Below are 12,513 nucleotides of genomic sequence, written 5' to 3'. Positions count from 1 at the left end.
CCCACCCTCAGATAGCTGGGCACAAATTGGGGTCAACTCTGTTGCTGCAAATGCAGTCCGGCTCTACAGAAGGGGTCACCCCATATACTCTCTTGTTCAGAGCAAGCCCGAAAACGGATCATCGGTTTTCAGAAGCTGTAACTATTGACACAGGACAAGAAAGCAGAATTTTTGTTACTTCAGGCTTCTAACACATCATCTCTGGACATACCACCATTCTGTAGACACACTGAACACATTAAGTTAATTTCAAACCAAAGTGACTATCCTGAGTCTACATACTTTGTCACTTATCTTCAGCACCAAATCTTCATAGAATCATAGAATATCAGGGTTGGAAGGGACCTCAGGAGGTCATCTAGTCCAACCCCCTGCTCAAAGCAGGACCAACACCAACTAAATCATCCCAGCCGGGGCTTTGTTAAGCCTGACCTTAAAAACCTCTAAGGAAGGAGATTCCACCACCTCCCTAGGTAACCCATTCCAGTGCTTCACCATCCTCCTAGTGAAAAAGCTTTTTCCTAATAGCCAACCTAAACCTCCCCCACTGCAATTTGAGACCATTACTCCTTGTTCTATCATCTGGTACCACTGAGAACAGTCTAGATCCATCCTCTTTGGAACCCCCTTTCAGGTAGTTGAAAGCAGCTATCAAATCCCCCCTCATTCTTCTCTTCTGCAGACTAAACAATCCCAGTTCACTCAGCCTCTCCTCATAAATCATGTGCTCCAGCCCCCTCATCATTTTTGTTGCCCCCCGCTGGACTCTTTCCAATTTTTCCACATCCTTCCTGTTGTGTGGGTCCCAAAACTGGACACAGTACTCCAGATGAGGCCTCACCAATGTCGAATTGAGGGGACTGATCACGTCCCTATTTATACAGCCCAAAATGCCATCAGCCTTCTTGGCAACATTCATGACTTGATCCAAAACTCACTGCTGTTTACCTTGTGCTTTTAAGAAGGGGGTGGAAGGCCTCCCAAAATCCCATTCTGTCAGGTGCGATGACCAGGGTTGTATAGGAAGCACATGAGTGGAGGTTTATTTATTGCTTTCTCGACCACCAAGGCCACCCCCTGCGCTTTAGAACCCTTACTCCTGGGAATGCGTTCAGAAGCAAAATCCATTGAACATGACTAGGCTTAGCCCCCTTCCCCCCAAGAAACTGGCCCCTTAGGTTGGGATTAACCTAGGAAAAGTTCCAGTCTGTAAACCCCTGAAGAGCAGACTGTACCTTCTTGTCTGTCCGTGCAGCACTTCCGCTGTATGGAATCATTCACTTCATACAATCTCTAACTCCTTGCTCCTGTGTCCATGGAAAATTGTCCCACGGTTACTGTTCTTTGGGTTACAGAACTCTTCACAAATCAGTTTCCATAATGTGTTGGCTTTTACATTTATGCTTGTGAGGCATTAAAAGTGTCAGCCATCTTATGTAGCCATAAATGCTGGGGTTGGTCCGAGGCCTTCTCCTTCAGCATGGTAGGATTAAAAAAAAAGAACTAGATAAATTCATGGAAGATAGTCTATCAATGGCTATTAGCCAGGATGGGCAGGGATGGTGTCCCCAGCCTCTGTTTGCCAGAAGCTGGGAATGAGCGACAGGGGATGGATCACTTGATGATTCCCTGTTCTGTTCATTCCCTCTGGGGCACCTGGCATTGGCCACTGTTGGAAGACAGGACACTGGGCTAGATGGACCGTTGGTCTGACCCAGTATGGCCGTTCTTATGGTGCCTTCTCACTCCTAGTCTTCCCCCTCTTCTGTTAATTCAACTGCACTTTTGTCATCTTTCAAAGCCCTGCCACTTCCCTCCTGCATTTCGATGATTCCTATTGTATTACATCACCTCCGAAGTCTTTTTTTACCCTTTCCAGCTAAAGTAAAACAAGATAAATAAGGTCCAAAGTCATTCTTCTTAAAAGGACTGACTGGATTGAACCCCACCACCCCCATGTTCCTCTTGATCCTGTCTCCCAAGTAATTTTCCTTCAGTACCCTTCAGAATTTTAGACACTATCTCCACTTGCAATCTCCTCCTCCCAGTAGAAGCCTATTTCCTATATTCTGCAAAACATTAAAATTGCCAGCTCACCGCCCTTCCTTGTTTCCCAGGCCAATTCCCCTAGCTTCCGAATAAATACAGCCTCTGTACATCAGATGTGGTTTTGCATCTTTTTTTTTTTTATGCACACTAAATATTTTGCAAACAAAACAGCTAAAATTAAATCAGGTATTGAGAGTAACATTCAAACACTCACACTGCTAGGAAGCTCCCATCTATCACCACTCCTGACCATGTTCTTCATCAGAGCGCTGACAAAAGAATGCTTTGAAAAAGGGAGTTGCCTACCACGACTGTGCCCAAAAGTCACTGCATGAGACAAGGGTGGACAGCTACTAATAGTTGCAACATGCTGATAAGATGCATTGCCACAGAACTATAAATCTGCTTGAATCACAGCATGAGTTCACTCATTCCTTGCTCAGTGGCACAAAATTTGGAGTTACACCCCCGATTGAGGAAAGTTATCATCTGCTTTGGGTAAAAGACCTGAGAAATTCTAGCCTGAGAAAGTGCCTGGTAAAGTTTCCAAGTCCTACAGGTGGGTCCCTGGATGGGTTCGGAGGGTGGGGGAGAGGTGGCAGGAGAGCACGAGCCTGACAGGATAAGTTAGAAAAGGGAAGTACAAGAATTGGGGGGGGAGGGGGGGGGGGGGGGGAGGAAAAGAAAATAAGAGGGAAGGGGGGGGGAGGGAGGAGGGGGGGAGGGGGGGAGGGGGGGGGGGGGGGGGGGGGGAGGGTGAGAGAAAGGAAAAGAAATGTTAACAGAAGTGGTGGAATGTAGGTGTAGGGGAGAGGAGAAGGAAAGAGACAGAAACTGAAGACAACACGGGGGGGAAAATAGACCAGGGCCTATTACAGGAAAAGGAAGCAAGAAAGGGAGGGAAATAACAAAAGCAAGAGAGATGCATTGAACAGTTACAGTGGAACAGTGGTCAGGGAATCACTGGATGAATTTCACTGCTATTCCGAAGAATTTACTCAAACCCTTTTCTATGGCTATTGGATCAGCTCTGTAGAGTTGGCCAAATACTGTTCGGGCAATGTATTATTTTACAAGTACCTACAAGATTCAAATAATATATTGAACTCATTTTTTCTTTCCTCCTTCTTGGAGCCTGCCTGGAACCGGGGCGCCCCGCGGAGGGAGGGCTCCAGGTGCCCCCAAGGTCAGGGCACAGCTTCCCCCGGGAGGTGCCAGGCGGGGTGAATGGCCACCCGCCGCTGGGACGGACTCGGCTCCCTCCACCGGGCATGGGGAGCGAAGTCTGTGGGGGAAGTTACCGGGCTCTGGGGAGCGTGTCCTGCCCAGGCCCCTACAATACATTCTCAAATGATTTATAGTTAAGTGACTCAAGCAATGGGGCTTCCATCACATCCCTTGGGAGACTTTTGAACAATCTACTTGACCCCTCTAATTCAGCTAATAGTAAATTAACCCTGTACATACCAGCTGGTCCTGTGTGCTCCTGTAATTTGTTCAAATGACCACTTGCATCAACTATTCATAACATGCATTTTCCAATTCTCTATCCCCCCCATGCATGATCTACTCATAACAAATGCCTTTGTATCTAATATATCTGGGGGCAAAGGGAATGGGAAATACATGATAAGAGGAAAGAGACGAAAAAAGGTTAATGTCTGACTTTAAGACAATTCAATTCTATACCGAAAGGACATAAGAGGCAAAGACTGAAGGCTTTTGAATCTAAGTGGTGGCAAGGCAGGTTCAAGTGTAGACAGACGGTACACTGGAACACATTCACTTTCAAAGCACATGGAAGGAATGGCTTGTCTCTTCTCTAAATACTGTAACAGACAGAATTTGTCACTGCTACAGCTGAAGATAAGATCGTTTTGAAAAAAATTGGACTAGAATGTACAATATTCTAACTAAACTGCATAGTAAAGTCTTTTAGGATGTTGTCACGCATGACTCACACACTCCTGCCAAAAGAACTGTTAGAACGAAATAAGCTTGCTTTTATTTCTACTACCAATTGTATTAGCACTACTGTCAACTTAAAACATTCACCTGTGTTATTAATACCATCTTACATTATTAGAAGTTTTTTTGTTATTACTTATTCTCTGTTTGCTTTTTGCATCCCTTGGGTAATAAAGTCAGCTTCACTAACAGGTTGTTAGTACAGCAATGTTTGGGTTTCAGGGGGTGTGACAAAGTGGGAATGTTCATAATGTTTTCTCTGAATACTGTGTGGGTGCCTCCATTTCCCCTATGCATTTCTTAAGTATCTAGATGGTGGGATAAGGGCGTGTGATTGTTGCACAGCCTGGGAGGGCCAGTGTGATGCTGTCTGCACAGAGAATGGCGGACACCCTGTCTCCTGGGCCCCTCCCCTGCAAAGGTGCCAACTGAAGGTGTTGGAGAACAAAGAGATCAGGTGAACTCCTGGCCCAGGAAAGAGACAAAGGCCAGAGGAGGGGCTGGAGAGTTTCAGTTTGGAGCTGGCTGGGGAAATGGAGGGGGGCCCAGACCCGGAGTCTGGCCTCCCTGCCCCCAAGATGGACCTGACTTAGGGGTCCTGTTTCTGTACCTACAAGCTCTGTTTTGGACTGTGTTCCTGTCGTCTAATAAACCTTCTGTTTTACTGGCTGGCTGAGAGTCACGTCTGACTGTGGAGGTGGGGTGCAGGGCCCTCTGGCTTCCCCAGGAGCCCCGCCTGTGCAGACTCGCTGTGGGAAGTGCACGGTGTGAGAAGGGGATGCTGAATGCTCCGAGGTCAGACCCAGGAAGGTCAAAGCTGTGTAAGCTTCTTGCCCTGGAGACAGTCTGCTCAGAGAGAGGAGGCTCCCCCCGAGTCCTGACTGGCTTCGTATGGAGTAGTTCCAGAGCATTGCCCGGTGACTCCATTACAGGGGGTTACTAATAGGTTTTAAAAACAGCTACTTTAATTAGATTTTTTTTAAATTGTAGAAACATTTCTAGCAGTTCTTAGAAGCAAACCAGCTAACAGTTTTTTATAATAAAGACCTGGGGTAACATTTTTAAAAGCCCCTAAGCGACTTATGAGCCCAAACCCTATAGACCTTCATAAAACATATGTGCCTAATTCACTTCTGAAAATGAGACTGAGGCTCCTTACCACAGTACATAATTGGGTTTCTTTCTATTACAATACACCAAGTGGCAGAAGTCCTTTTGTTTCGTTCTCCCACAATATGTCTGTGTGCAAGTTCCCTTAAGCAAAGCCACAGACTGAATCAAATTGGCCTTGGACAAGTGGAGTTTTCTGCTGACTACCTCAGTTCCACTTTTTCCTTCTAGCCCCTACTGCTGCAAAAGTTCACAAGCACATTCACAGTCAATCACGTGCATAAGCATATGCAGAACAAGGTCCCTTGAGAGAAAGCCAGAGGCCCAACTCTCCACTGCCTTGCACTGTGTGTCATCATTTAGATCGGTGCCAAATGGGCACTGAACACAACTGATCAGGAAGTGTTCACATCCCCTTTGCACTGGTGTGAGGAAATACACAAAGCACAAGACAATGGAGAAGGAAGGTCACCATTTAATTTTCTAACAATAAATATAAACTAAGAATGATTCTTCATTCTGACACGCTTTGGAAAGGTACTAGCACACAGACACGCTGGAATGCTGAAATATGACCCGACGTGCAGAATAACCATAAGCCCCATATAATTTATTGATATACCCGGTTAGATGACAGGCCATCAGCTAGTAAGATAGAATGAACCATTATGAAGTTATAGCTCACTATACTAACAACAGATGGTACTAAGATTGCTTTAGTTGACATGCTCAGTTGCTCAAAAAACAGGTTTTTCACAAGAGTTGTAAAACCAGTTTCCATCTCTCTATTTTAGGAGACTAGTTTTCTATTTATACTGTATTTAAATTGAGTATTTTAAACTTCTTAGATTTTCAGCTGCTCCTTCTTTGTCTTTGGGCATGAGTGGGGCTGACTTTAAACTGGACTTTATTTGCTCCCAGGTGGTTGTTATTAATTTTTAACAAGAGAAAGTTAGAAGGCAATATTAGGGCCATGAAAGTTGCAGTTACACATGTGAAAAGAATCTCTGTAAAGAGCAGATCTGCTAGCGTGGTCATAAGACTCAGGGCATGTCTATACTGCCCTGCAGTTTGGACCACTGGGGTGTGGATAACAGTGCACACCAAAGAGCTACGCTGTACCTCCCTTGTGTGGACACCATGGACGAGAACTAAAAAGTTCCTATTTCTCATTAATGTAACCTTGTTTGAAAAGGGTTAATGTGAATTAAGGACTTTTTGGCTTGTGCCTGCAGCATCCACGCAGGGAACTTTTAGCAGAGTACTTTGGTGCACACTGCTATTCACACCCTGGTAGTCCAAACAACGGGGCAGTGCAGATATGCCCTTACTTCCACTATTCGTGAGTGAGACAATCAACATGATTCACAGAAGCCTACACCAGTGCCAGTGGGTAGGGTCTGGATCAGACTGGGAAAAGCCAAGTAGCGTAGCTAGGAATCTTTCAGACTCCTGGCTCCAAACTGGTCCCAAATGTCTCTCTCTTCCCTTTTAATACAAAAAAGATGTTTTACCCAGCAACCTTTCTACTATCCCTCATCTCAGTAAACTCCAACCTCCCCCCCCCCCCAACCCCTGCCCACCTACAGAAGGGGGGTATGTTCACTATAAATCAATTACACGGTTTAATCCCTCCTCAGTATTTTTGCTGGAAGTTCTGTCCTCAGCTCTGAAACCTGGCCAGCTGGTAAGGCAAATTTTCTTCTTTGATTAACCACTCCACTATAACCAGGTGAATTAAAACACACTAGAGATGCTGAAAACACCAGCTTGGGAAATATTAGATATAAATCTATTCTTAGGCACACAATCTTCTCATATGAGATAGCAATGCCAACTTGTTCAAGTTAAGGAACCACTCCAATCTTTCCCCCATAATACTTGCAAGGTAGCATACAGAAAGTACCCCCGAGGGTGACCTCAGTAGTTAATGAGCATCTAGAATTCCCTAATATTCTGCATCATTTCACCCTGGCAAGTTTTCTCTCTAGCCTAATTCAACTGTGCTCATCACATGCCCACAAAGAGTACTAATAAAATTGCACGGAATTATAAACTACCCAAGCAATGATTGGATAATGAATTACATACAGCTCAGGGGCGGGGGTGCAACTTTATTGACAGGACAGTCGTCTAGGTTGTAATATACATGCCCAAGCCATCTTTGTAGTTCTCTATCATATCAGCGGTGAAATAATCCTCTCATACCCTCTTGACACCCAGATACTATAGCAATTACTACCCTGGTCCTTAGGTATTATTGTTTGTATTGCAGTAACACCTAGACACGCAAAACAGGATAGTGGCCCCACCGTGTTATGTACTGTAACAAACAGTCCTTGCTCCCAAAGAGCTTACAGACAAGATAAATGGTGGGAGAAAAAATATCCTATCTCCATTTACAGAGGCAGCACAGAGAGATTAAGTGATTTGCCTGAGGTCACACAGGGAGTGGGTGGCAGAACAGGCAACTGAATCCAGATTCCAGAGTCCCTGCTGAATCCCTCAAACAGAAGGCTACCCTTTCTCATACGGCAGAGGTACCTGAAAAGGATACCTACAGTGAAACCCATTGATCGCGAGAACTCCCATTAATCAGGCATTCAAGTCCTGCTGTTTCCAACGTGCAAACTGCAACACCAATTATAGCAGGGGTGGCCAAACTGCAGCTTGCGAGCCACAAGCGGCTCTTTTACAGTTGAAGTGTGTCTCAGGGAGCCCCTCATGTCCCCCCATTCTCCACCTACCAGACTGGGGTCGACGGGGACGGATGATTCATGGCTCCTGCCCTGCAGCAGGCTGGTGGGGCACAGGGCTTCTGCCCAGTGGGGAAAGGGGTAACGGGAGGCACCTGCTGGGGCTCAGGGCTTCAGTCGGCACCTCCCTAGCCACACCACCCTGCCACAGGGCAGAAACCCCGAGCCCTGGCAGTTGCACCCACCCCTCGAACTTCTGAAGATTATCATATGGGGCTCGGAAGGTCAGTCCATTTGGCCACTCCGGGATTATAGGGTGCTTGGAGGACAAGTTCTGGCTAACGAAATAAGGTGATCGCAGTGCAAGTCATTTCTAGTTCAAGGAGCTGTTCGGCCCGCCCTGTTATGGAAGCTCACGGTTCAAATCCGAGACAACCTGCTTAAGTGGCAGCGCTGCCAGGAAAGTCTACAAGTGCCCTGCGGAACAGCCACTCGGAGGAACTCCGGGATCCCATCCAGCACCTTTGATGCAAAGCAGAAGCCCGCCGGGACAGCCCGGTGCGGCAGGGATCCTGCTCCCAGCCTCCGGGGCCAAGTGTTACAGCAGGAGAAAGAGAGCGAGTTACTCCGGGCGAAGGCGGAGGAACGAGTCCGTCCGGGAAGCGCGGACAAGAGGGAGCCGCGCAGGAGAAGAGCCGGGTTTCTCCAGGGGCAGGACGTGGGAAGCCGGGGCCGGGGCGTGGCACAGCCCGTCCACGGGACACCAGGGCGCACCGGAGCGGGGGAGCCCCCTGGCCGGCGGGGCTGCGCCCCGTAGCGGGTCCAGCCCCCCTGCGATCCGAGCGCACCGGGCAGGGGAGGCGCCGCCACTGGGGAGCGCTCAGAGCCTGCCTGGAGCCGGGGCGCCCCGCGGAGGGAGGACTCCAGGCGCCCCCAGGTCAGGGCACAGCTTCCCCCGGGAGGCGCCAGACTGGGACGGACTCGGCTCCCTCCCCCGGGCACGGGGAGCGAAGTCCGCGAGGGAAGTTACCGGGCTCCGGGGAGCGCGTCCTGCCCGGGCCCCACTCACCTGCGCGCCTCAGGGGCCGCTCCATGCCCGGCGGCCCTCCCCAAGCGCTGCTCCGCGCCGCGGCCGCCTCCGCCTCCCCATGGCAGGGCGGCAGCAGGAAGCGACCAGCAACCGGGCGGCTCCAGCAGCGCCCTCCCCGCGGCCGCTCCACGCCCCCTGGACGTCGCGCCCGGGTCCTAGAGCCTCCCGACACGACACAGCCATGAGAGGCGTGTGCAGGCGGCCGGCCAAGCCCGGAACCGCCCTAGCCAGCGGGTGGGCTCGGGGCCGACCCCCGGGATGTCCCCAGACTGAGATCCAGGTGGCCCTTGCTGGTGCCTACAGCCTCCCTAGCCAGGCCTGGGCTCTGAGTGCGGGAGCTGGGTTCTGATGTTCCCACAGCTGCTTCCCGTGGGACAGGGGTGTTACCTGACATCCCCATAGCACCTCTCCTTCCACTGGGAGTCTGGGACCCACTACTGAAGTGCCACCCCCTCTGGCAGGCCCGCTGGCAGCAATTCCCAGCCCCAGGGCAGAACAGTCAGTGGGCTCCCACGCACCCACAAGCCACAGACGCGGTCTGCCTGACATTTAGGCAGTGCTGCTGGGCACACTCTTCCAGCATGGCCAGGGCTTCCACATGCCCACCCAGCAGGGTTGCCAACTGTCTAATTGCTCAAAGCCAAAGACCTGTGCCCCACCCCTGAGGCCATGCCCCTGTCCCTCCCATTCTCTGAGGCCCCACCCCTGCTCACTCCATCCCCCCTCCGTGGGGCAGGGAGTTTGGGTGTGGACTCTAGGCTGGGGAAGGGGGCTGGGGTGCAAGAAGGGGTCAGCACTTACCTCCGGCAGCTCCTGAAAGCAACCAGCACACCCCTCTGGCAGCGGCTCCTAGGTTGGGGGCCCAGAGGGTCTCTATATGCTGCTGCCGCAGGCACCGCCCCCACAGCTCCCATTGGCCACACCTTCCAGCCAATGGGATCTGCAGAGTTGGCGCTCGGAGCTCAGGCCGTAGGGCCATTCTGGCGGCTTCCGGGAGTGACGTGGAGTGAGGGCGGGCAGGAAGTCTGCCTTAGCTGCGCTGCACTGCTGATGGCAGCAGGCGGGAGCCTCCGGGCCCTTTAAATCGCCTGGGCCTCTAGGCAATTGCCCCCTTTGCCCCCCCCCGCCCCCCGTTGGCAGGCCTGCCTTGGTGGCAGGTGTTCAAGAGCCAGATCAACACAGTTATTCTTACTTATTTCACTATTGCCAATTATAGATCTGCTTGGGCCTAATTTGAAAGCCTGACCTGACCCTGACCCCAACCTAAATGGGTCATTGTCAGGCCCAACCTTTCCCCCTAGACCAGTTTCAGCATCCCCATCACCCTGGGGGCTCAGCCTGGTGAAGCCTCCTGCACGCCACAAAACAGGGGGAGGGATAGCTCAGTGGTTTGAGCATTGGCCTGCTAAACCTACTGTTGTGAGTTCAATCCTTGAGGGGACCATTTAGGGAATCTGGGGCAAAAATCTGTCTGGGGATTGGCCCTGCTTTGAGCAGGGGATTGGACTAGATGACCTCCTGAGGTCCCTTCCAATCCTGATATTCTATTTTATCTCGGGAGGGCTGCCAGTGGGTGGGAGCACTGGGAGAGGGGAGGAGAGGAGGAGGAGGAGGAGGAGGAGGGGGGGGGCTGATGCGGGGCTGCTGACGTATTACTGTGGCTCTTTGGCAATGTACATTGGTAAATTCTGGCTCCTTCTCAGGCTCAGGTTGGCTACCCCTGACTTAGGATATCCACTTCTCTCCATTGAAAAATAGGCCATATTGCAGATAATCGACATTGTCCCTGCCCTCTGACAGATGGTGGGAATGGTATCATCTGTCCCACCCTTTTGCACTAGCAGCTAGTGAAATTTCTAAAGCGCCTTGCGATCTTTTGGAACGGTACTGGTGTCTAATAGTAGTAGTGGTACATACTGTTTATATTACAGTTGTGCTCCGAGGCCCCTACCAGGATTGGGGCCCCATTTCATAAGTGGGGCACAAAGCCAGAGTAGACGCAGTCCCTGCTCCAAAGCCTGTATACATTAACAAACATCAGATATCAAATGCCACATGTTCACTATAACTCAGTGTTTTGCCTTTCAGTTTTCCATTTGCTGTGGCGCGCTAAGGGCCTGATCCAAGGTCAATCTGAAGTCAGTGGAACGATGTAGATTGACTGCAGTGCCCTTTGGATCGGGCCCTAAGAACAAAAAAGAAACCAGAACTGTGGAGTCTCTGGGTTGGAGATCAGCCTTCTCCTCCTCTACAGGAGTGCTCAGTTTTGTTTTAATCTCTGTTTACCACAGTATTTTCAGGCTTATCATCTTTTAGTAGGTCAAGCACCCCACGCACAGGCTTTTGCTTTGGTTGTCAGTAATTACATCTGTTGTGCTGTACTATGAACATGGCACTGGGGAGAATGCAAATAAATATCCCGTTTACTCGTTGGCTGGAAAGCAACTTTGGTGTAAAAATGAACTAAGTCATCTTGATCCCATGAGTGTGGTAGGGCTGATGCTTGAGAGTTAATCGTTCGCCTTCCTCTTTTCCTCTGGATTTGTGGTGTATTCCTTCGGGCAGCTTTTTTGAATAATGTAGCAGGTGCAGCCTCATAAAACAGAAGCAAAGGGCAACCAGAAAATCTGATTTTGTTCCCTTTCTCCACCAAAGGCTTTGAAGATCAAACAATAATCTTTTCATGAATCGGCTTATCTCTAACTAGGGCTATAGATGCAGCTAATGGGATTTTTATGGCACCTCTACTTTGAAACCTGTGTTTAGAAATGCTGCCTTTTTCCCAAACTTGCTTGTACGTAAGAACGGCCATGCTGGGTCAGACGAATGGTCCATCTAGCCCAGTATTCTGTCTTCTGGGCCAATGCCAGGTGCTTCAGAGGTAATGAACAGAATAGGTAATCATCAAGTGATCCATCCCCTGTGGCCCATTCCCAACTTCTGGCAAACAGAGGCTGGGGACACTTCAGAGCATAGTTTTGCATCCCAGCCCACCCTGGCTAATAGCCATTGATGGACCTATCCTCCATGAACTTATCTAGTTCTTTTTTGAACCCTGTTATAGTCTTGGTCTTCACAGCATCCTCTGGCAAGGAGTTACACATATAGGGAAGATAGGATTTGAACCCAGGCTGCCTGACTCCAGTTCCCTCCTCTAAACACTAGACAACACTGCCTCTGAAGTTACTTTCTCCGCCCTAAATTCCCCTTATACAGTTTCATCTGGATCTGGTATTCTTCACCTCCTGTCCTAAACTAATGTATAGTGTTGTCATGCACTGTTAAACTGCTGCTATGTTCCAGCCCAGAGGTGGTTGTATGTTAGCGGTGGATGAAGTAATTCTTTCCTGTGTAGAGTCTGATGAAAATACCCTCTGGGTGAAATTCTGGAAATGAGCAGACAGACTGACTAAAGGGCATGAGGGAAGAAGGAAGTAACTCCTTAGCCACAATCTGCAGTAGTCAGTTCTGAGTAGCTCAACAACCATGTCAAAGCCATGGATTGCTGTGTTCAACCCTAAGCAGGTTTGTGTGCTAGTGGATTCATGATTTTCCTGGAGCTGTCCTTGCCCCTGGTTCTCCCCATCACATCTTTCTCCC

The 12,513-nt window shown here is 49.5% G+C and overlaps 1 protein-coding gene across 1 annotated transcript in view; it reads right to left on the bottom strand.

The window, feature by feature from the left end:
• TMEM51 (transmembrane protein 51) overlaps positions 1–8,952 on the bottom strand; it is a 36,238-nt gene extending 27,286 nt beyond the window's left edge. Inside the window, exon 1 of the mRNA XM_024196358.3 lies at positions 8,893–8,952. The gene's annotated coding sequence lies outside the window, so the exon portion shown is untranslated. The remainder of the gene's footprint in view (positions 1–8,892) is intronic.
• Positions 8,953–12,513: the final 3,561 nt, after the last annotated feature.

Source organism: Terrapene carolina, unplaced genomic scaffold (assembly GCF_002925995.2).
Source record: "Terrapene carolina triunguis isolate 2854851 unplaced genomic scaffold, T_m_triunguis-2.0 Scaffold714, whole genome shotgun sequence".
Lineage (NCBI taxonomy): Eukaryota > Metazoa > Chordata > Testudines > Emydidae > Terrapene > Terrapene triunguis.
The sequence above is the reverse complement of the archived record's forward strand: the minus strand, read 5'-3'. Positions and strand labels throughout refer to the sequence as shown.